This window comes from Oncorhynchus clarkii, chromosome 20 (assembly GCF_045791955.1).
Source record: "Oncorhynchus clarkii lewisi isolate Uvic-CL-2024 chromosome 20, UVic_Ocla_1.0, whole genome shotgun sequence".
Taxonomy (NCBI): Eukaryota; Metazoa; Chordata; class Actinopteri; order Salmoniformes; family Salmonidae; genus Oncorhynchus; species Oncorhynchus clarkii.
Window position 1 is genome coordinate 14,980,853 of NC_092166.1, and position 23,024 is coordinate 15,003,876.

Consider the following 23,024-nt stretch of genomic DNA (forward strand, 5'->3'; position numbering starts at 1 on the left):
ATCAGTATAAGGGATGTATAAGGGATGTTGTTCCCACGGTGACTATTAAAAACTACCCAAACCAGAAACCGTGGATAGATTCAGGCAAAACTGAAAGTGCGAACCACAGCATTTAACCATGGCAAGGTGACTGGGAATATGGACGAATACAAACAGTTGTTGTTATTCCCGCCATAAGGCAATCAAACAGGCAAAACATCAGCACAGAGACAAAGTGGAGTCGCAATTCAACGACTCAGACACAAGATGTACATATGTGGCAGGGTCTACAGATAATCACGGATTACAAAGGGAAAACGAGCCACATCGCGGACACCAACATCTTGCTCCCAGACAAACTAAACACCTTCTTCACAAGCTTTGAGGAAAACACTGTGCCACCGACACGGCCCACTTCCAAGGACTGTGGCCTCTCGTTCTTTGTGGCCAACGTGAGTAAGACATGTAAGACATGTAAGAGTGTTAAACCCTCTCAAGACTGCTGGCCCAGACGGCATCCCTAACCACGTCCTCAGAGCATGCGCAGACCAGGTGGCTGGAGTGTTTACGGACATATTTAATCCCTCCCTATCCCAGTCTGCTGTCTCCACTTGCTTCAAGATGTCCACCATTGTTCCTGTACCCAAGAAAGCAAAGGTAACATAACTAAATGTCTTTCATTCAGTAGCACTCACTTCTGTCATCATGAAGTGCTTTGAGATGCTAGTTAAGGATCACATCACATCACCTCTACCTTACCCGACACGATAGACATGCCCCAATAGACCAATAGACGATGCAATCGCCATCGCACTGCACACTGCCCTATCCCATCTGGACAAGAGGAATACCTACATCAGAATGCTGTTCATTGACTATAGCTCAGCCTTCAACACCATAGTACCCTCCAAGCTCATCATTAAGCTTTGGGCCCTGGGTTTGAACCCCGCCCTGTGCAACTGGGTTGTGGACTCCCTGATGGGCCGCACGCAGGTGGTGAAGGTAGGAAACAACACCTCCACTTCACAGGCAGTGTGCCCCCGGTGATGCGTTGGGCAGACTGCCACCAGAGGGTGGTGCGTTCTACCCAACGCATCACCGGGGGCACACTGCCTGCCCTCCAGGACACCTACAGCACCCGATGTCACAGGAAGGCCAAAAAGATCATCAAGGACATCAGCCACCTGAGCCACGGCCTGTTCACTAAATTATTATCAGAAGGTGAGGTCAGTACAGGTGCATCAAAGCTGGGACCGAGAGACTGAAAAACAGCTTCTATCTTAAGGCCATCAGACTTTTAAATAGCCATCACTAGCCGGCTACTCAAACCTGCACCTTCGAGGCTTCTGCCCTATAAACATAGACATGGAATCACTGGCCACTTTAATAATGTAACACTAGTCACTTTAATAATGTTCACATACTGCTTTACTCATCTCAGATGTATATACTGTATTCTATTCTACTGTATTTTAGTTAATGCCACTCCGTCATTGCTCGTCCTAATATTTACATGTTTCTTAATTCCATTGTTTTTCTTTTAGAGTTGTGTATTGTTGTGAATTGTTAGATACTACTGTACTGTTTGAAAACTGCACATTTTCTTCTCTGCCCCATGGTAAAATGTGTAACATTGCAGGAAGTTAGCTGCTTTGGAGCATCCACATTTCTACAGGCCCACCCACCAACAAATGTCTGGCTATGCCAGTGTGGTGGGGCTGGAGCGCCGAGGGTCAGAAAGCGACATGAGCTTGATATAATGAGAAAGTGTCAACAGCCCATCAGCTACTGTCTGCTAGCGCATCGCCACCTCGCCGCTGGGGAGCTCATGCTGAAGTGATGCCCAATCAAGAGCTCATATTTTTTTATGTTATTCGGTACATCGGCACACACTCTTTCAGCTTGACTAGGCCTGTTTGTGCTGCAATGCAATGCAAATGAACTGTAAGTGTGGATTGTAAGGTGGGTCTGTGGAGAGTGCTACTGAAGTCTTTATTCAATCCCTTTCAACATTGATAAGGAGGTTAATTCATGGGATGTTGCCTGAGAGAAACATTTCAGATATTAAACCCCATTGACAGCTTGATGAAAAAACCTCCACACTAGAATATAGAGTAAATGATACTGTGTTCACAGTGTGTGTTGTGTATGTGTGTGTGTTGTGTGTGTTTCTGTACGTGAGTGTGTGTGTGATAGGAAATAGTCATGACTGTACACTACTGCTCAAAAGTTTTAGAACACATACTCATTCAACGGTTTTTCTTTATTTTTACTATTTTCTACATTGTGGAATAATGGTGAAGACATCAAAACTATGAAATAACACAAATGGAATCATGTAGTAACCAAAAAAGTATATTTTTTGAGAGTCTTCAAGTAGCTACCCTTTGCCTTGATGACAGCTTTGCACACTCTTGTCATTCTCTCAACCAGCTTCATGAGGTAGTCAATTGCATTTCAATTAACAGGTGTGCCTTCTTAAAAGTTAATTTGTGGAATTTCTTTCTTCTTAATGTGTTTGAGCCAATCAGTTGTGTTGTGACAAGGTAGGGGGATAAACAGAAGATAGCCACATTTGGTAAAAGACCAAGTCCATATTATGGCAAGAACAGCTCAAATAAGTAAAGGGAAATGACAGTCCTTGATTACTTTAAGACATGAAGGTCAGTCCATATGGAACATTTCAAGAACTTTGAAAGTTTCTTCAAGTGCAGTTGCAAAAACCATAAAGCGCTATGATGAAATTGGCTCTCATGAGGACCGCCACAGGAATGGAAGGAATGCAGAGGATAAGTTCATTAGAGTTACCAGACTCATAAATTGTAGCCCAAATAAATGCTTCACAGAGTTCAAGTAACAGACACATCTCAACATCCACTGTTCAGAGAGGGCTTTCATGGTCGAATTGCTGCAAAGAAACCACTACTAAAAGACACCAATAAGAAGAAGAGACTTGCTTCGGCCAAGAAACATGAGCAATGGACATTAGACTGGTGGAAATTTGTCCTTTGGTCTGGAGTCCAAATTGGAGATTTTTGATTCCAACCGCCGTGTCTTTGTGAGATGCGGTGTGGGTGAACGGATGATCTCCACATGTGTATTTCCCACCACAAAGCATGGCGGAGGATGTGCTATGGTGTGGGGGTGCTTTGCTGGTGACACTGTCTGTGATTTATTTAGAATTCAAGGCAGACTTAACCAGCATGGCTACCACAGCATTCTGCAGCAATAAGCCATCCCATCTGGTTTGCACTTAGTGAGACTATCATTTTCTTTTAAACCGGACAATGACCCAACACACCTCCAGGCTGTGGAAGGTCTATTTGACCAACAAGGAGAGTGATGAAGTGCTGCATCAGATAACATAGCCTCCACAATCAACCAAATTGAGATAGTTTGGAATGAGTGAAGTGAAAACAGCCAACAAGTGCTCAGCATATGTGGGAACTCCTTCAAGACTGTTGGAAAAGCATTCCAGGTGAAGCTGGTTGAGAGAATGCCAAAAGTGTGCAAAGCTGTCATCAAGGCAAAAAGTGGCTATTTGAAGAATCTCAAATCTCAAATATATTTTGATTTGTTAAACATTTTTTTGGTTACTAAATGATTCCATATGTGTTATTTCATAGTTTTGATCTCTTCACTATTATTCTACAATGTAGAAATAGTCAAAATGAAGAAAAACCCTTGAATGAGTAGGTGTTCTAAAATGTTTGACCGGTGGTGTATGTATTGATCAGATTTTACAGTCTTTTACAGTCTTTCAGATCTACTTCTTGTCACTGAAGGACTTGATCGGAGGTTAATAAAGGCTAGGTACCTCCTGAATGCATGTTAATAAGCATCAGGTCTCTGCACCACGACAGTGTAGGACCAAAACGTACCGTAAGGAATGGCCCATAGAGGTTAAATATGCATTCTGGGATCTTAAGCCCAGCACATTCTTAAACATATTGCACGAATTGGATTCGTAACATACAGTGCCTTGCGAAAGTATTCGGCCCCCTTGAACTTTGCGACCTTTTGCCACATTTCAGGCTTCAAACATAAAGATATAAAACTGTATTTTTTTGTGAAGAATCAACAACAAGTGGGACACAATCATGAAGTGGAACGACATTTATTGGATATTTCAAACTTTTTTAACAAATCAAAAACTGAAAAATTGGGTGTGCAAAATTATTCAGCCCCCTTAAGTTAATACTTTGTAGCGCCAGACTGAAATGTTTTCCCATTCCTCCTTGCAAAACAGCTCGAGCTCAGTGAGGTTGGATGGAGAGCATTTGTGAACAGCAGTTTTCAGTTCTTTCCACAGATTCTCGATTGGATTCAGGTCTGGACTTTGACTTGGCCCTTCTAACACCTGGATATGTTTATTTTTGAACCATTCCATTGTAGATTTTGCTTTATGTTTTGGATCATTGTCTTGTTGGAAGACAAATCTCCGTCCCAGTCTCAGGTATTTTGCAGACTCCATCAGGTTTTCTTCCAGAATGGTCCTGTATTTGGCTCCATCCATCTTCCCATCAATTTTAACCATCTTCCCTGTCCCTGCTGAAGAAAAGCAGGCCCAAACCATGATGCTGCCACCACCATGTTTGACAGTGGGGATGGTGTGCTCAGGGTGATGAGCTGTGTTGCTTTTACGCCAAACATAACGTTTGGCATTGTTGCCAAAAAGTTCAATTTTGGTTTCATCTGACCAGAGCACCTTCTTCCACATGTTTGGTGTGTCTCCCAGGTGGCTTGTGGCAAACTTTAAACAACACTTTTTATGGATATCTTTAAGAAATGGCTTTCTTCTTGCCACTCTTCCATAAAGGCCAGATTTGTGCAATATACGACTGATTGTTGTCCTATGGACAGAGTCTCCCACCTCAGCTGTAGATCTCTGCAGTTCATCCAGAGTGATCATGGGCCTCTTGGCTGCATCTCTGATCAGTCTTCTCCTTGTATGAGCTGAAAGTTTAGAGGGACGGCCAGGTCTTGGTAGATTTGCAGTGGTCTGATACTCCTTCCATTTCAATATTATCGCTTGCACAGTGCTCCTTGGGATGTTTAAAGCTTGGGAAATCTTTTTGTATCCAAATCCGGCTTTAAACTTCTTCACAACAGTATCTCGGACCTGCCTGGTGTGTTCCTTGTTCTTCATGATGCTCTCTGCGCTTTTAACGGACCTCTGAGACTATCACAGTGCAGGTGCATTTATACGGAGACTTGATTACACACAGGTGGATTGTATTTATCATCATTAGTCATTTAGGTCAACATTGGATCATTCAGAGATCCTCACTGAACTGCTGGAGAGAGTTTGCTGCACTGAAAGTAAAGGGGCTGAATAATTTTGCACGCCCAATTTTTCAGTTTTTGATTTGTTAACAAAGTTTGAAATATCCAATAAATGTTGTTCCACTTCATGATTGTGTCCCACTTGTTGTTGATTCTTCACAAAAAAATACAGTTGTATATCTTTATGTTTGAAGCCTGAAATGTGGCAAAAGGTCACAAAGTTCAAGGGGGCCGAATACTTTCGCAAGGCACTGTATTACACGGAATGGATGACATAGTACACAAGTGGATGATGTAGTATACAAAAAACGGGGACCCGTTTTGGTTAATGAGCATCACTTTTAAAACTACTGGCTGAAATTATACAGACGTTCGAGAGGGCTTCTTTAAGTAAGGGCCAAGAGATACAGATACAGTTCCACAACATATGGCCTAAAACCATTCACATGATGAAGTTCCCTGAGACCAACTTTGGTGTATTTCTTTGGTGTTTTGGCAACAAAAAAATGCTAATGGAAAAAAGCAGGAGACTCCTGATAAAAACAGCTACATTATAGACAAAGAACAGCATTGGTGACAAAGGCAGTGACACTTTCTCTGAGAATTGGTGACTGCTTTATTTGAGAATGTTCTTACTTTGTTTTAGCACGATATCAAACAGAACATTCTCAGTGTATTCAAGGCCTGATTCTCTGTTAGGTTTCTGTTTGTGTTTTCCGTGTGTGTTTGTGAGTGTATGCATGTGCTCGTGCGTATGCGTGTGTATGATGTGTGCGTGTGTGTGTGTGTGCGTACATGCATGTGTGTGAGTGTTTACGATTCAACTCGTGTGTTTAATTTGCTCCCTCATGTCAACCAATCCCCATTGCTCTGTTAGACTATACAAAAACAGAGCTGTCCCAGCGGCAGCAGCCACATGCCCCTCTCCAAACTATCTGGTGATTTGCATGAGAGAGAGCATCATTAGCATGTATTGCTGGGCAATGAAAAGGGAAAAGGGATGTGGAAAAGCTTCCCGTTCCCTTCCAACTCCCTTTAATCTGACAGGTTGGGCCATTTCCAGGACCTCCTCTCCACACCCACTGTGTCAGCTCAGCTAGAGGGTGGGTGGGGGGGGGGTGGGGTGGGGGGGGGGGGGGGGGGGGGGGGGGTGCGATAGAGAGGAAGAGAGAGAAAGGGGAGTGGGGGTGAGAGAGAGTTTATTGTATACCTCAGCCATTTTCCCTATAATTCTGTCAGAAATGTTTGTTTTTATACCTTTATTTAACTATGCAAGTCAGTTAAGAACAAATTCTTATTTTCAATGACAGCCTAGGAACAGTGGGTTAACTGCCAGTTCAGGGGCAGAATGACAGATTTTGTACCTTCTCAGCTCGGGGATTTGAAATTGCAAACTTTCAGTTACTAGTCCAATGCTCTAACCACTAGGCTACCCTACACTAGTAGTATCATTAACCATCCTCCTTTAGTCATCGGTAGTCCGCCGTAGTCAGCTATGGTCAGCTGTAGTCAGCTATGGTCAGCTGTAGTCAGCTGTAGTCAGCTATGGTCAGCTGTAGTCAGCTATGGTCAGCTGTAGTCAGTATAATTTGTGTTTTATTATTGTGGCAAGGCTACAAACCACTACTTCTTAATAAAATAAAATGTTATTTGTCACATATTTTGTAGACAACAGGTGTAGACTAGGAAATGCTTACTTGCGGGTCCAATTCCAACAATGCAGAGTTAATAAAGATAAGATAAAACATGGAAATAGTGCCTTGAGTAATGGAATATACACAGTGAATAATGAATACAAATAAAGAGTAAAAATAACATGGCTATATACAGGGAGTACCAGTATCGAGTCGATGTGCAGGGTTACGAGGTAATAACATGGCTATATACAGGGAGTACCAGTATCAAGTCGATGTGCAGGGGTACGAGGTAATAACATGGCTATATACAGGGAGTACCGGTATCGAGTCGATGTGCAGGGGTACGAGGTAACTGAGGTAGCTACTTACAGTACATATAGGTAGGTGTAAAGTGATTAGGCAACAGGATAGATAATAGACAGTAGCAGCAGCGTATGTGGTGAGTGTTTGGTGGCTGGCCATTCTTAATTCATAATGGAGTGCTTTACTGTGCTATATAAATTATAAGATGTACAAATATGTAACTTTATTGGGGTGAAAGTAAATGAAATCAATTTTACATTGTCTTTCATATGGTCATCATTACAATGTCTTAGTTCCCCAATCAATTATATTCTAATGAGGAGGAAGTACCTATGGAAGCGACCAATAGGGGTCAGTAGATTTCCACCCAACAGGAAACAAGTTTATTTCCTTTTTGTCTTCTCTGATCGCCACCACTACGTTTGTTTTATTATTTACTATTTATCATGGAAATTGTCAGATTTAAAACACTGCTTTGGTGCAACGATCTGCCTCTATCAGATTACAAGCAATGTCTTTTTTTTATAAGAATTTAACCAAAAAGTAAGAAAGAGTATTCCATATAAAGCGAGAGCACAAGCCTTTGACATTTATTTGCTCATGTCTCTCCCGACCTCCCCAGAGATATGGGTTTAGTAAAGCTTTATTCAATATTTCAATGATTTATTCAAACAATAACTATTTTATGTGTAAAGATGTGACTCTTGAAATATCACTGTAGAGTACATGGAAATATTGCAGCAGTAGAAGTGTACCAATAACAATAAAAATAAGTTTTGTAATATGATCAGGAGCCACTTTAGTCAAGGTAATCTATCTCCTTTGGGCCGCAAGGTGTTTGAATCATTTTTGCTTGCTTTGTGGTGGATATTGGGAGTTCAACTGTACGTCAAATCAAATCAAGAGAAATGCAAGACATTCTTGCAGTTAACATGGAGCCATTGTAAATGTAAAGGGTTTCATATATTAATACAAATGGTTTGTAGCCTATACTGTATGTACATTTGATACAGGGAGCACTTCTTTACATTAACAATCTTACATCGAACAATGAACCTCCAGTTTTGAATTATTTCAAACTGGAATGAGAGAGAATATCAGCCTTTGAAAGTCACTCTCACCGAATGGAGTTCAAATTACTTTTGAAAGGACAATGTCTTCACATCCACCCAACATAAATTATATCACAGCTTTCTACTAGTAATTACATGTTCCCTTAATATCCCTCATATCTTAGGTGAATGTCAACTTGACTCTCACACAAGGTGACAGTTCCCAGAGTGGTGTGGCACCAAAAAAACTCCTGATCTGGTAACCTAACAAGGTAAAACTCCAGACCTTATATGCTATGACGTGAAAAGGTTTAATATGGGCTATGGTGGGACCAGAGTTTTTCTAATCAGGTCACATGGTTTAAAAAAAATCCTGGCCTCAAACTGCAGCAACCCTGTACTTGTTCATATGAATTACATTTTAATGAAGGACTAGGGGTGTTTCCTATACACTAGAGGAGGCTTGTGGGAGGGGCTATAGGAGGATGGGGTCATTGTAACGGCTGGAATGGAATAGAAACACCAAACACATCAAACACATGGAAACAACGTATTTGACTCCATTCCACTGCATCCATTCCAGCCATTAAAAATGTCCCGTCCTCCTCCCACCAGCCTCCTCTGACATACACAAAGAAATCAACATTTGGACAATATAACTCAGAGGGCTGAGCTTGCTTTATGCAGGTTGGCATGGTGTAGTCCTGCCCTATGCAACTGTAGGCCTGATACAAATTAAAGCTCCAGAAGTTTGGTGACTACTAGGTCTTTTTTAAACCTCCCGTTTTGGGCTTGATGTGTCAATGTATCTATAAGTAGAATTACTGTCTCAATTATCTCAATTATCTCAATTATCCACAAAAGTTTGAAAGCATATGTTTTCTTGAAGCTTTGCTGTGCCATTTTCCCTACATTTCCACCCACGTGGGCCAGCCCCTTAGCAATTCAAGTTCTAGCCAATGACCTACGGCTACTCGCATTTGAGTGTTCAGCGTTATCCAATGAGGTTGCAGGGCCCAACAGCTTAGTGGTCACAGCAGAAAGAGAGAGAGCAATGAAGTGGTGCACATATCTGCACTTTTGTGACGTAGTATGCAATTTCCGAGGACTACTTTTGGCTCGTGAGTGCTACTTTCAGAACTACTGGAAAAAAACTATACAAAAGTACCGGATAATCTCTTTAACTCCCAGTCTATGTCAGCTATTGTGTTTATTGATTAATTCCAGTTAATAATTTTGGATTGCCAAAGTCCAGGTAGCCTAGTCGGCCCAAGTTTGAATAGAACCCAACTTTGATCCCATTCAACTTTGATCCCATTCATATTTTCTCACAAAACAAATGGGCTATAAAAACACAATGTTACCGCTTCCTTTACCCTGGCCAGACAGACAGGGCGCATGGTAGGCTAGGCTATGCAGCTGCTGTTATTAGCCTAAAGTTGATCAGACTGAACAATAGTATTGTTTCCATGCAATGCAGCATGTCAGATGGCTAATGTTAAGTGTATAGGCTGCTACATTTTTACTTGTGTCTGTCAGGAGTGATGTGTTACCAAGCTTGCTAAATAAATACCGGATGAAAGTGGAGAGGTTGCCTTGAGCTTTATGCTTTGTGCCCGGCCAGCTCAACCTGTGATTTCCGTGAATCTGATTGGTCAAGACATGCAAAGAGCCTGCAGCAGCATGCCGATGTGAAGGACAGAGAAAGTGTCCATGAGTTGACAAATCATGAGGCAAATCAGTTTAAAAAACAGCACTTTGAACCTGTTTTAAACACTTTACGCCAAAATATTTTATTAAACTAAATCAAAGGTGCTGTGGCAAATGCCGCCTTGCCACACGTTTCCCTGCTCTCACAAGTCTCGATATATCAGGGGTGTCAAGCTAATTTTCCCTGCTGGCGCATTCGGTCTTCACCGAGGAACCTAAAAAATAGTTCTTCGCTTTTGAAATTTCCGATGCTCTCTGACTATCTATTTCAATGACTGTTAGCAAACTGTGCAGAATGAAGAGAGCATAAATGTACGTCCACTATCATTTCTGAACATTTTCCATTTGGTTTCAGTCATTTAAAATGTCGACTGAGATCGTTTTTTTCACTGACATTTTTTTTGTTGTTTGTTTTTACTCCAACCACGCACAGGACGGATTGAATGGACTCGGATCCGGTCCAAGGTCCTTGAGTTTCACACAATTTCAAGCTCAGAGTATTTAGCGTCATACACTCTGCATCACTTCAAAGATGGGTTACTCTCAGTTGCTGTTGAATGAGGTATCACATCGATCTATTTGCCTTCAGTCCACCAATACTGTTGACCAGGGCCTTGCACAAATCTTTGGAGGGGGAGATGCTGAAAGTGAACCTCCCGAGCTACCTAGCCTACTGCTTACAGAAAGGGGGAAAGGGGAGGGCTATCAGCTGATCAAAGCGAATGTAAATTATGTAACTGTCAGCTATGCTGTAACAATGTAACTAGTCTTTACCTGTGATTAGAGTTCTGCTGCTAATATCTGCTTTGTAGGCCTACTAAAAACAGTCCAATTGAACCCTTCACTGTCCCTGATTAGGAGAGACAACATGCAACTCAAAAAGTAGCCAGTAGCCACTACTTATAATATCGCTAGACGTGGTACCTTCTGCTTGTGCAGCACTCACTTGGGGGCAGAGGAGTGGGGGAGGAGGAATTGTCCAATTGTCCAAAATAAGAAACAAGGTAGTTGTTGATGGACAATTCTTTACTGAACAGGAGCTCAAAATAAAATATATGAATTTCAAAAATGCTACCAATCTGAAAGGGCAAATAGGCAGGTGCTCAGGCACCCCCAGAGGCCTATCTGTGTACGTGCCTGCCGTGGACATGTAGCCACTCCCCTGGGTTGTGTATTAGCCCTGGTCTCCAGAGCGCCTTGGTCTCCCTGATGGGATGTCATCAATGCAAAACTGCAAGGCGGACACGTCAGATCTCCCTCAATTAATACACCATTAGATGCCACCGATTCAACACTCACTGCGGTGCTGCTCAAATCTAAGTACTCTCTTCCCCACTCCTCCTCCTTTTCCCCTCTCACTCTCCCTCTCTCTCTCTCTCTCTCTCTCTCTCTCTCCCTCTCTTCTCCTCAGAACAAATGACAGTCCTCTGCTCCTAGAAGCCCTATGGTTGGACGTTTTATTGCTCTCTCTCTCTTGCTCTCCTGCTCTCTCTCTCCTGCTCTCCTCCTCTCTCGCTGACTCTCCTTCAGTCTCTCAGTCCCTCTCCATCCGCCCGTGAGTTTCTTTGCCTTGGCGAGTACAACAACGGGCTCCGATCAGTGGCTTTCCTATCTTCCTTTTTTACTTTTTTTTTCTCTCAACGAGTGAGCTGTGCCTGCATTCTCTATCACCTGGAAGAATGCATCTCCAGGACTGGAAGAACTGGCTGGCTGGCTGGTCGGTTGGCTTACTGACTGTTTGACTGAAAGACTCTGTGAGTCTTTGGTACTTTGGGGCTGTGGCGTCCAGAACAGAGGCTGAGGGTGAAGGTATACGGAGGAGGGGGGGAGGGGGGGGGGGGTAAAGGCTGTTTCACTGCACCGGCGACGGCAGTAGCAGCACTATTTTCCTTGTGCTCTCACCTCAGTCCTCTCTGCTCTCACTAAGCACAGTAACCCACATTAATCAAGCATTGACCGGGACAGCATGGCAGTGTCGGCAGCAGCTGCAGCCTTAACGATCACAGTCTTGTCCTCGCAGGCGAGGCGAACGTCAGACGACTGACTCCTCGGCTTTGTGCACAGTGGGAGGGAATCTCTCTCTCAGGAGGAACAGGAATTAAACGGTAAGCCTACTTCAGCTGACGGGGGATTCAGCCAGATTCCCCCCTGACTTTCCCTTGTATTCCCTTTGTCGGAATTCTATGATAAATCCTTTTAAGGGGATTTATTTTATTTTTGATATATTTCTGTCAGAGTGAAGCATGATGTATCCATAATGCTGATGTGTGTAATCTTGTCGTTGTCGGGGTCCTGTTTGCTGGATTTCTATGGTGGCTCCCCATTAACATATTCATGGGATTCTTCATTCTGCAATTAAATGGCAATCACTGCTTGACGGGTGAAGCAACCTGTCATGGAGCTTCTGTCATGTCTGTGTGTGTGTGTGTGTGTGTGTGTGTGTGTGTGTGTGTGTGTGTGTGTGTGTGTGTGTGTGTGTGTGTGTGTGTGTGTGTGTGTGTGTGTGTGTGTGTGTGTGTGAGAATGATTCAATGTTTTATTTATTTTTTGTTTTGTTGTCACATACACCGGACAGGTGCAGTTAAAAAGATCTGGAGAAAGACAGAGATCTCTGAATTGACAGCTCTCCTTTTATGTATTTTTCTTCCCTCTCTGTCATTATCTCTCCATTTTCCATCTTTTTGTGGCACCTCTTTCTTTTTATCTCTCTCTTTCTAGTATCCCCCTAGCTGTCTTTGGGTTCTTTATTAGGGTTGCATTTAATACGTAAAATATGATGCCCAAGAAATATATCATAGAATAGTCCCTGAGTCGTAATCCAGGTTGTCTGTTCTGTTGTATTGGAATTCTGTCTTCTCTCTGCCTTCTCTCTGTCTTCTGTCTTCTCTCCACATTCTCTCTATCTTTACTCTGTCTTCTCTCTGTCTTCTGCCTTCTCTCCACATTCTCTCTATCTTTACTCTGTCTTCTCTCTGTCTTCTCTCTGTCTTCTGCCTTCTCTCAACATTCTATCTATCTTTACTCTGTCTTCTCTCTGTCTTCTCTCTGTCTTCTCTCTGTCTTCTGCCTTCTCTCAACATTCTCTCTATCTTTACTCTGTCTTCTGCCTTCTCTCAACATTATCTCTATCTTTACTCTGTCTTCTCTCTGTCTTCACTATGTCCCTGCTGTGCCCTGGTAGAGATGTCGATGGCTGGGAGAGACTATAAGGACACAGTTGACACTTAAATCGATTAGCAAAAAATCTTAAACTGATCATAACCCTTAACCCTGACCCTAACCCTTCTAGGTTTTCAAACATTCTGAAATTAAATATGCGTTTGGGCATTAGGCGGGTCATTATAGCCTTTTCTCCTCTACTTAGCTAGTGAGGCTGCAGCGGAGCAGAGGTGATGCTGAAATCTGCTTCTCCTCTTTCTGCTTTCAGTTTCTCTGTGTTGTCTCACTAGAAAGGCTGTGGTTGGAAGCCATCAACCCTTGTGTGAACACTGCACTGGAGTAGGACAAGTCAGAGAGCAGTATAGGTCTGTGTTAGTAATATAGCTTCTTCAGTGTTAGGTGAATTATGTGAATCAATGTTATGCTTGAGTAGATAGAGCCCACTCAGTTCCCTTATAGGTTCGCTTTTGGGTTGTTTGAGCAAGATGACCAAAAAGGGTTAATTGCATTAGATGGCCTGTGTGACAGTTTGATGGGGCATCTGTCGCTATCTCAGGTTTTTAATGCTGTCTCTGTGGAAGGTGGCTTCTATATTTGCAGTGTTTCTGTGCTTCTGTGTTCAATGGAGCATAGGACAGAGTTTTATTAGCTATTGCTGCTCTTAGGTAGAAGAACCTAATGATCAATAGACATTTGTATTTATTTATACAGCACAATTGCCAAATGACTTAATGGGAAAGATCTTTAATGTTTTTAATTTTAAAGCTGCAGATTTCTTTTCACTTTAAATAATTATTTGAGTGATTTTTTGTGTGTTTGTATGGACTGGTCAGAATCACAGGTAAGGTAATATGAAATAGTGTTAATATGGTGTTTTAGTCAGTTAAGTTCACTCTCCCACAACCATGTCCTGTGGTTTAGTTTTACACATAATGGTAAGGATTTTTTTCCAGAACATACTTAAATATAATATTATTATTTATTCAATCATAAATGTTAAAATTGCCAACTCTTTCTCTCTTTTTTCAACAGAGACAAGAGGTGCATGATCATACTACCATTCTCCAATACAATGTGGCAAACATATAACAATACCATAAAATGCATCCCTTTGATCAAGGAAAAAACATCCACCCAGTAATGATCAGTAACAGTAATGATCCTTGTCAAAAACAGAACATTTTTATTAAATCCATAAAAACATGCTGTGCACTGTCAAATCATAGGAGCAGACATAGACTGAGTGAATTCCATTCACACGGTAAATTGTAAAACACACACACGCATACACACACACACACACACACACACACACACACACACACACACACAGAAAATGAGAGCTCTAATAACAGTCATTGTTCCTGTTCCTGACAGCCTTCAATGCAGGGCCTTCGCTTTTTACTCCCTTTTTTTCAAACCATCTGTATTTTGCCTCCCGCTGCTAATGGATTTTCCCTCTATGACTGTCTTTTGTGCAATATGCGTGTGTGTGTGCGTTTGTTTGTGTGTGTGTGTGTGAGTGTGTGTACATGTGTGTGTGTGTGTGTGTGTGTCTGCGTGAGTGTGTGTGCGTTTGTTCGCATGTGTGTGTGTGTCTGCGTGTGTGTGTGTGTATCTGTGCGTGTGCATGTGTGTGTGTGTACTTGAATGTTGTGGGGCTAGAGCACAGTTGACTATGAAAGAAGCTGGAAATCGTGATGTTAAAGGTGGGCTTGGAAGGCCATGGTTTCCATAGCAAACCCACTCTCATTTATCCAGTTTATTTACTTATTTGATTATTCATGTGTTTTTTTATCTAACTAGTATTTTCTTTTTGTTTCAGGGTGCTCATTATGCCTGAATTTGCATCAGGAAAAGCGGATAGCCCACAGTAGAATGCAATGGAATGAAGGGAATTCGGAGGAAAGGCCTGATTGGTGCCTGCAGGTAAGCGCTCCACTAACGAGACACCAACTTTCTAGTTCCCTCTTCCTACACACACACACACACACACACACACACACACACACACACACACACACACACACACACACACACACACACACACACACACACACACACACACATACATACATACAGACACGTAAATGTGCGTGCACATGCATACTCACATCCACACACACATACAAACACACACACCTCTCCCATCTCAGCACCAGTTCACAAATGCACAGTGTCTTCATTTCTGTTTGCAGAACACATCTGACATGGAGGGGCCCACCTGCCCCATCCCCGGGCAGCATGCCATCTTCAATCAATCACTCAACTCATAGAGAACATGACATCACTCAGGCTCACACTACTATTGAGGACCTCTGAGTTCCCCTGCTACTGTCCCCAATGACTCTTCTCTTCCTACCCCCTCCTTCTCTGTGACTCTCTTCGGTGACGGGTATTCTTGGGTGGATAATACGGATCACGTTGTTATTGCTTAAGAATACGCGTAGTTGAGGAGAGTCCTCTCGACACTGACTTGGAGGAGCTAAAGGAGCTAACGTCCCGCTGCATGAGCCAAAGTAGAGCCAGGATGACTGTCTGGTTTCCATATCCAGGACCATGTATTAAACAATTAGAAAGATTAACATAGCCTAATTACTTTACTGGGCTTTCAGCTCTGCCCAAACCCCGTGGACACTAGCAGCAAAGACAGAAAGACAGAGAGCGCGAGAGAGAGAGGTTATTACGCTTTTACAGTTACCTCTCCCAATATGTTTTTTCGCAGTAGGCTATATCGTATTGTTGTAATTACTGTAATATGATTTGATTACCCATTCTACTGAATGTTGTGTTTTCTGTTGTGTCGACTCTACCAGTCTGATTACTTCATATTTTCTGCAATTAATTAATTTAGGCTTCAGGGTGAAACAGGCTCATTTTCACTTTAGGGAGTTGTATTTTGTACTGCTGCCTTGCCTGGTGCAGTAATGGAGATTTGCTTTGGTCCTACAAATAAGCAACATTTAGCTTGTATACATATAGATTTTGTGGGAACACAGTTTCTGGCCTAAGAGCTACTTCCCAGAGATGTCAAGATGACCATGTTGTCTGTGGATACATTATTGAGAGTAAAAGAGAATATATTGGGAGAAGGAGAAACTATGTGAGAGCAACTGAATTTGAACAAAAAATATTTCAATTCTACCTCAGTGCTGTGTATCAATACAACCCTGTAACTCCATCACAGAGAGCTCGTTGTTTGTGATCACAGAGTAAATATCAACAAAATGCAGAGAAACTGTCCTGGCACATGTCATTATTCCACATCCTAGAGCCATGCAGACCCTCCCTCTGAAGATCAATTCTACAAGCCCAGTAAAATCATTCCCCGACTCATTCTCCAATTCGTTTTCATCCAAAACGATTTACACATCGAGAAGAGTCATTGTGCTTGAATGATGTGGGGAAATGTCCCTCTCTTAGCTTACACTGGTGGAAATCAATGAGGTCTGCATTACAGTGTTATTGTGACAGTCAGTTTCTGCTGAATCATGCTGTTGAATTTTTGGCCATTCACCAACTCTTATCAAATTGGCCAAAGAATTTATCTTTGGTTGCATTAGATTATATCAAATTAAATAAATGGAAGAATTGAAGTTGCTCTCAAAATGTCCCTATAATGACATCTCTTGAATCTGCTGTGCATCTAATGTTCCTATCATCTGAGGCTTGACTAAAAAGAGGTCTGCTCTAGCCTCTAATGAATCTATTTGTGCTGGCATAATTGGATCCTACCACTAGGGGAGCCCTGTAGCTGACAGTCAGACAATTAACTCAATGAAGTTGTTTTTTTCTAACTGTTTTTTAAGGAGCATTACTTTAGCAGCACTACTTATGTATCTGCACTGTTAGTCAGGCAGTGTGTTTTGCAGTACGAATGGGCTTTTGACAGTATGTTCATTCAGTTTATGACATTTTGAACATCATTTTCTAATCAGACATTTTCGTTAATTGATTCATTGATTGAATCTTTTTTTGTGACATGTTGAAAACCCAGACAATCTGTAAAATCTTATGGATTGAAAACAAAATGACAAACAATAAACAAACCATTTGAAATATGTGACAGCTTATGTGATTTTATCATGTTAATCATGTCCATCTTTTAAAAAAAAAATCTCTATAACACCAAACAAATTAGAGGATATTTATTCAATCTTAATTGCAATGCCTTTGGAGTGTACGGCTCAATCTGATCCCTGGACACTTCAATGTTTACTCTTCAATTATTCCATTCCCCTCTAATTGTCTGACTCTGAATGTCCTCTTCTCTCCTCCAGGAGAATAATGTCCTCTCCACAACTAAGCTCCCCTTAATCAATAGACAATTCCTCTCGATTAGCAAGGCAGGATTCCCTCTGCAGTGGCCAGGCAAAGATAAAGACTCAGGCTGTATTTTGTGTGTGTTTACACATCAACTATTGGTCGTAGAACCAGAACCCTAATTTGTCAACTAAGATGTGTTGTCATTTTAAAAAGGTTAGTTATGCCTAGCTAGCTTGAACAAGACATTGCAAATGGAAGAATCCAGAGAGGTTCGAACACACAGGCTTTGATAATGACAAAGTGTAACACACCACATTTAAATCATACACCAGATAGATCATCCACACCTCAAAGACCTGTCTGTCAGAGAAATCCATTTCAGAGGCAATCTGTACTCAGGGTTTTTGGAGATGGCTTGGATTGAGCAGGGAGTGCCACATCCCCCCACTCTTCACTCAGCAGGCCTCTCTTATTCCATCCAAGACACAATTACCCTGCTTTCACATCGCCACGCTGCTTCTCTGCTTCTCTTCAGACCCATTTTGGACAAAGAAAGAAAAGAAAGAAAGGAGAGAGGGAATGAAAACACCTGAAAGTGTTCAAACAATGCAATAATCTCCTGTCTGCCTGTAGTACACTATGGCCTAGCTGGTGGTAATGGTTTGAAAGTTATTTTACAGTGCATTCAGAAAGTATTCAGACCCCTTGACTTTTTCCACATTCACATTCTCTTACATTACAGCCCTACTCTAAAATAGATTAAATTACTATTTTCCCTCATCAGTCTACACATAAAACCCCATAATAACAAAGCGAAAAACAAGTTTTTAGATTTTTTTGTAAATGTATTAAAAATAAAAAACAGAAATACCTTATTTACATAAGTATTCAGACCCTTTGCTATGAGACTCGGAAATTGAGATCAGGTGCATCCTTTTTCCGTTGATCATCCTTGAGATGTTTCTACAACTTGATTGGAGTCCACCTGTGGTCAATCCAATTGATTGGACATGATTTAGAAAGGCACACACCTGTCTATATAAGGTCCCACAGTTGACAGTGCATTTCAGAGCAAAAACCAAGCCATGAGGTCGAAGGAATTGTCCTTAGAGCTCCGAGACAAGATTGTGTCAAGGCACAGATCTGGGGAAGGGTACCAAAACATTTCTGCAGCATTGAAAGTCCCCTAGAACACAATGGCCTCCATCATCCTTAAATGGAAGTAGTTTGGAACCACCAAGACTCTTCCTAGAGCTGGCCTCCCGGCCAAACTGAGCAGTCAGGGGAGAAGGGCCTTGGTCAGGGAGGTGATCAAGAACCCGATGGTCACTCTGATAGTGCTCCAGAGTTCCTCTGTGGCGATGGGAGAACCTTCCAGAAGGGCAACCCTCTCTGTAGAACTCCACCTTTATGGTTGAGTGGCCAGACAGAAGCCACTCCTCAGCCACTCTTGGAGTTTGCCAAATGGCACATAAAGACTGTCAGACCATGAGAAACAAGATTCTCTTGTTTAATGAAACCAAGATTGAACTCTTTGGCCTGAATGTCAAGCGTCACATCTAGAGGAAACCTTGCACTATCCCTAAGGTGAAGCATGCTGGTGGCAGTATCATGCTGTTTTTCAGTGGCAGGGACTGGGAGACTAGTCAGGATCGAGGGAAAGATGAACAGAGTAAAGTACAGAGAGATCCTTCATGAAAACCTGCTTCAGAGCACTCAGGACAGCAGACTGGGCCGAAGGTTCACCTTCCAACAGGACAACAACCCTAAGCACACAGCCAAGACAATGCAGGAGTGGCTTCAGGACAAGTCTTTGAATGTCCTTGAGTGGCCCAGCCAGAGCCGGGACTCGATCGCAGCTGTGCAGCGACGCTACCCATCTAACCTGACATGGGTTGAAAAGATCTGCAGAGAACAATGGGAGAAAATCCCCAAATAACGGTGTGCCAAGATTGTAATGTCATACCCAAGAAGACTAGAGGCTATAATCACTGCAAAGGACTGTGTGAAGGGTCTGAATACATATGTAAATGTTATATTTCAGTTTTTTAAACTTTCTTTTGCTTTTTCATTATGGGGTTTTGTGTGTACATTTATGAGGGAAAAAAACTATTTAATCAATTTTAGAATAAGGCTGTAACGTAACAAAATGTGGAAAAAGTGAAGGGGTCTGAATACTTCCGAATGCACCGTACCCCCCAAAATGAACAGATGTCTATTTTTTTCCCGGACCTGAGCTTAATGACTTCTGTTTGTTTGTCTGTTGGTCCTCATCTTCCTCCTACTCAAGGGTGTGTTAACCTGATACCTGATATTCTAGAATTATAATGCTGTGCTTGCTATCTTTGTGGTGATAGTAGGTAGAACATTACAACAGTAGCACAATGTAATACTCCTGCCTCTTCAACCTAGTTTCTTTCTTCAACAAACTGAAATTGATTGACATCTATATTCTCTATTCTCCAAACGTATTTTTTTTTGTGTGCCTGTGTGAATTTAGAGAACCCTCCGAATATGAATGGCTATCAGTGAATTATGAATCAGTGAATGTGCTATGACTGCAGCAACACTCAACCATAGCTTGCCGCCCTTAATTCAAACCTAACTCTGCTCCTCCCCTAAACCTAACCCCAGTCTAAACCCAACCCTAAACTAGAACACACCATCAATCTACATGCTCTCCATTTCCGACTTTCTAAGATTATGACCTGAATTTACACCTAACTCTGATTCTCTCGTAAACCTCAGCCTAAACCTGCTGTAAGCCCCACCACCATCACGCCACACGGTCTCTATTTTCCCCTAAAGATTCTGCCATGTCTAAAAACCTTTGCCTCTTTGTTGAAGAGCGCTCTAAAAGAAGCTACAATACTGGGCGACGCACGCCGGCTGCAGAGATCCACAGTTAGATGAGCTTCACGCACCACTGCTACCACACTGACAGCTCCATGCCAGTGGTACTCTGCAGTTCTGCAGCCCCTAAATGAGCTCGTCATCTCTCTCCAACCAGCGGGTGAGGAGGCCAGAGATGATCTGCTATAGTATTGGATATCTATCACTACTGTATAGTCTACAAGCCATGTGCCTGGTTCACACTAAAGGTCTTGGCTGAACCGTACTGTGCTGGCTTAGATATTTTATTTTCACATTGTCCATTCCGGTTTCAGCAGCTATGGTGGATGTGCAACCAGGTCAGCCCAGTACAGCTCGGGCTTGGCTCAGCTCGGTTTTGGCACAGGAGTGTGAAAAGGCTATTGGATTCCTACATAAAATGGATGATCAGTTGGACTGCACTGAGATCACAGGCGGCTGGTGGCACCTTAATTGGGAAGGACAGGCTCATAGTAATGGCTGAAACAGAATAAATGGAATGGAAACAAACATATCAAACACATGGTTTCCACGTGTTCGATAGCATTCCATTCACTCCATTCCAGCCATTACTATGAGCCGTCCTCCCCTCACCAGCCTCCTATGACTGTGATAGTTGGCTGGTCGGTACATGATCTGGGTTCTGCCACAATCCAAGTTAGGTTGAAAGTGTTATTCAGATAGCTAAAAAAGCAGTTAAGCTGGGCTGGCGTTGGAATAGTTCCTTTATTCTTCTCAATGTTCCATTTATCCTTTTTTTAATCTCATAAATACAAAAAATTATTTGGGATGTGTTCCAATCTACAGAGCAGAAAAACAAGTAGCACATGATAAGGAATTCAATGGCCATGGCCACCACACAAATGCCACGGAAGATCCGCAAACTGAGGTTCAGATCTGGCCAAGGGTAAAGCAATGGGGGACCAGAGTACTTAGGCATGCCACCCCCCTCTTTCTCTCTCTTTCTCTCTCTCTCTCCTCTGATTGGTTTGTGTATCAGCCCTGACCTTTTGAAACATAATCATCTCCTGGAGGCTGCACACAGACCCTTGTTTACTCCATCATCTGGTCTCCTCTCTCCCTCTCCATCTCTCCATCTCTCCCTCTCCAACTCTCCGTATCTTTAATTATTCTGCGATAATTAGTCCGGCAGGGCATTTTCATTTGCATTGATATAGCTGCACACCGGCAGCAAAATCGTTTTTAATTGTATCTTTTTAAAGAACACTTGGGTAGTGTTCACACGTCACTAAGTAGCTACTGGGTATCGTTTTAGTGGTGGGTGTGTGTTAAAGAACGTGTGCGTGTGTTTAACTGAGTCGGGGCCACCGGTCTGTTGGAATGAGAGCTCTGAGAGAAATGGGGTGCTTCAGAGAGTAGAAATGCTTCATCAGCCTGAGAGGTCTGAAGTTATTTCACTATCCTCTTCCTGAGCTGACAACCCAAAGTTTTGTGACATGGTCACAGACACCTTCAGCTTGCTTTATGCTTTTTCAGCTTGGTGTTATTGGAGGCGTTTTACAGAGATGTTGCATTTCTCTACACACTTCAACCTGAATATGTCCAGCCCTGTGGGTTCTGTGCTCCTCAGCAGCCTGACCTGTGTAAAAATAAAAATAAATCCTGTTTCTCTTTATATCTTAGAGATATATCTTATATCTTAGATATTAAAGGGGTGTTTGATAGTCAACGTGTATTGTTGTTATGTTTATTGCTTTCCCACAATGCATAAATATTTGAGCATATTCTTTGGAAATGACTTGTATTTCTTTGTAAACTACCTGCATGGTCAGCAGATATTTTGGTGGTATACAACACGCTGCAACTCGTTGCCTTCTGACGGGAAGCGTGAAAATAAACAGACAGAGCGATGCTCTTCCAGAGTGCTTTGTTTTATTTAGGAAAAGATTGACACGCTCGCAGGAATTCTAAATCAACAGTTGCCAGATTTGTGTGCACTAAACTGACACATTGACACACATAGCAGTGAATCTTTCTGTTTAACAAATGGCTTGGCAAACCGGGCCCATCTCAGAGATCAAAGAAAGAGTACTTTCTTCTGCAGTTTTTTTACATCACAGAAACACTTCTGCACTCTGCAAGTGAGAGCTTTTGGATAGCGTTCGGTTGGCAGAACAGATTGTTTTATTTGAAGCCCATGTATTGGCTTGGTCATGGTTTGGGAAATTATTGTCTTTGCTAATCCTACAGAAGGTCTTTATGTAAAACATGTTCTTGCCAGGACCTATTGGATTACAGAGAACATTTATTGTGTAATGTATTGTACATTTCATACTGGCTTCCAGCATCAGTGATTGAACTCAACCAATGCTAGCCAATGCTATATGAGAATATAATGTAATGCTCCTCACAGCTGGTGCCTCTAGGTCACATATGACTAATTGAATTGAGTGACAGGCACTGAATCCTTGAGTTCCTATAGAAAACAAAACAGAACAGTAGCAATGCAATGTGAAAAGGGTCAGAGGGCTATACTAACAGCTTGATGGTGGTGAACCCAACTCCCTCTCTGTGACACCTCCATCGCTCTTTGGCCTGGATGGTGCTCCAGCAGATTCAGAAGGATTGTGTCTATGTCACCCCTTACCATCTGCCACCTGCTGGGTAAATGTGTCCCCCATGCCCTCCATGTGCCCTCCTGGCTGGCATCAGTGTTAAGGTCAGAGAGGGTTCATCCACAATGCCTCTGATGGTGCTACTGATGCCACTTTCTCCACACTTCTGATGACCTTTCTGAGGC

The 23,024-nt window shown here is 42.3% G+C and overlaps 1 pseudogene; it reads left to right on the top strand.

The window, feature by feature from the left end:
- Positions 1 to 254: 254 nt before the first annotated feature.
- LOC139376890 (dihydropyrimidine dehydrogenase [NADP(+)]-like) overlaps positions 255 to 23,024 on the top strand; it is a 192,698-nt pseudogene continuing 169,928 nt past the window's right edge.